The 2,923-nt window shown below is 32.9% G+C and overlaps 1 protein-coding gene across 1 annotated transcript in view; it reads right to left on the bottom strand.

The window, feature by feature from the left end:
* Nucleotides 1-2,923, bottom strand: part of LOC106873193 (glycine receptor subunit alpha-4-like) — a 66,852-nt gene that overhangs the window by 63,092 nt on the left and 837 nt on the right. The window lies entirely within an intron of this gene.

Genomic DNA, 2,923 nt, shown 5'->3' with positions numbered 1-2,923 from the left:
CAAGTAGCAAACACAATGCCACTATTTTCTTAATTTCAATCTCTTATATATATAAAAAAAAAAGAATATGTTGTGTCGCTTTTGACAAGAGAAAATTTGTGTATGAGCGCCGCGCACGCGCATGTGTGTGTGTGTGTGTGTGTGCGTATGTGCGCGCGCGCGCGCGCGTGTGTGTGTGTGTGTGACTGTGTATGTGTGAAACTGTGTAAATGAGTGCGTTTATATACGTGTATATACATATGTATATTTATATACGTATCCCCATTTCTCTTTATATATATATATATATACGGAGAGGGAGAGGGAGAGAGAGAGAGACAGAGACAGAGAGACAGAGAGACAGACAGACAGACAGACAGACAGACAGATACAGATAGACAGATAGGCAAACAGACAAACAGACAGAAAGAGGAATGTTTGTATGTTTACATACACGTCAATACTACACCTCCATTTCTCTTATCTCCGATCGTCATCAGGTGTTTTACTTTCTATATAAAACACCCTCAGCACATTAAAGCTGAACCAGGCACCTCTTTACTTTAGCTAAGACTATTATATCAACTACCCACTAGCTTTTAAAAGTATTTGTTGGTATTGACTTATAAAAACGCTTAATATACCTTATATTATGTTATGGTTGTATGACAAAATGTTGTGTGCCTACAGATTATTAATATTTAAAAGTATTCCTCAGAATTTCTGTGGTTTGTTTGCCTGTGTGTAAAGTAAAGGAAGCGGTGATCGGAATTATATAAACGCCATCAATTGCGGCAGGATTCACGGGAGTATCTTGCTTGGCTTATAAATCATGTTGATCCATAGATCAAGATATTACGCCGGACGTCTCCCAATGAAAGCATGCTACAATATATGAATGAGTGAAATATACGCGAAATATAAAACTCTTTACTAGGCCCATTGGTAAAGAGACTCATTAACCCCGAAGGTCTTCGTAGCAAAATAAGGGCGGGTGGTGAGCGCAATGGTGGCTAAAATTTATAGGCGCAGGCGTGGCTGTGTGGCAAGAAATATAACACTAAGATTGCGCTTAACGTAAAATATACCAGGTACCATGAGTATTACTATGAAAAGTTTTCCTTTCGTTGTTTCATGCGAGTTTCTGTTTCACCATATGGTGCACCCCGAGGTGTGTGCAGCATTGTGTTCTTATTTTTATGTTGATTGGAGGTGTGCAAACTCCTCCTGCACCAGTTTGATTTAGTTCATTGTTATTCTGATCTATTTTCTCTCGTGTGTGGCGTGTGTAATGAGAAGAGTGTCATTTTTATTGGGCCGTAAATCTTGTAGAGTAGATGTTGCGTGACTTAACGCTGTTGCAAATTGTTAGATGCTTGTTGTATAGAGAGATGTGTGTTTTGTGTGAAGATTGTTCTATTTGAGATAATTCTATAGAATCGTAAGCTATTCCATTGAATTGATAATACCTTGCGTAATATGTATACGTTGTTCTAATAATAATAATAATAATAATAATAATAATAATAATAATAATAATAATAATAATAATAATAAAATACTAATTTTTGAGCATTATTATTATTACTATTACTATTATTATTATTATTATTATTATTATTATTATTATTATTATTATTATTATTACTATTATTATTATTGAGTGAGAGAGCAGTGAATGCCATCAAAGTTATTATTATTATTATTATCATTATTATTATTATTATTATTATTATTATTATTATTATTATTATTATCATTATTATTATCATTATTATTATCATTATTATTATTATATATTATTATCATTATTATTATTATTACTATTATTATTATTATTATTATTATTATTATTATTATTATTATTATTATTATTATTGAGTGAGAGCAGTGAATGCCATCAAAGTTATTATTATTATTATTGCTGTTGTAGTTGTTGCTGCTACTGTTGTTGTTACTACTGCTGTTGTTGTTGTTCGTGCGTTCGTTCTCTTTGGTCCTAGATACGAACAAAGAAAAAAAAACCCTGTCTAAATTCAGTTCCAATAAAAAGCGATGATGTTTGACTAACAAGGGTGCAACAATACATCTTCTGTCTGCTTTATCGAGCTGTTGTTTACAAGGATCATTGATGTACCGTTGTCATTGTTGTTGCTTTTGTTCCTACTATTTTGTTGTTTAGCAACCAGTCTGACCGTCAAACAAACTTTTGATCAAAGATTTTTCTAGCCGTGACCATCACGTCTTTTTTTTAGCATACTAAGATATGCATTGCCCAATGCAACCACCCGTTCGTTAAGTTGGTAGGATACGAATATTCATTGACGGTTATCTAGCTGCTCTTCCTAGCAGGTCAAATGTCCTTAACATATTGCTATCGCTGGTGGTTTGTCCCGGGTGAGTCTTAATCGAGCAGACATCGTTTATTGAAGACATTCTAGCCATAACAATCCCCACTTACTATATGCTAGCGGTTGCAGTCTTCAACAATCCGTCATATATATATATATATATATTTTACATTTTATTTATAAATAACAGTGTGATTTCAGGGATAATCTGGCAGCTATTTTCAGCACGTCTCGTGACCTCTTAGAAGCTACTCTCATAGTTTCCGCCATTTTTATATGTTGATATAAGAATATGTAACTCGGCTCTGAGATAATAATGGTCTACTGGGAAGAAAGGATTATTGGAGGTTAATGGAAATTGAAACAGAATATAGATACATATACACATGCATGCAGTTCTATCTATCTATCTATCTATCTATCTATCTATCTATCTATCTATCTATCTATCTATCTATCTATCTATCTATCTATCTGTGTCTGTCTGTCTGTCTCTCTCTCTCTATATATATATATGTGTGTATAATGTGTATGTATATATATCTATATAATATGCATATACATACATACATACATACATACATATATATATA

The sequence above is a fragment of the Octopus bimaculoides genome, chromosome 18, assembly GCF_001194135.2.
Source record: "Octopus bimaculoides isolate UCB-OBI-ISO-001 chromosome 18, ASM119413v2, whole genome shotgun sequence".
Classification (NCBI taxonomy): Eukaryota; Metazoa; Mollusca; class Cephalopoda; order Octopoda; family Octopodidae; genus Octopus; species Octopus bimaculoides.
The sequence above is the reverse complement of the archived record's forward strand: the minus strand, read 5'-3'. Positions and strand labels throughout refer to the sequence as shown.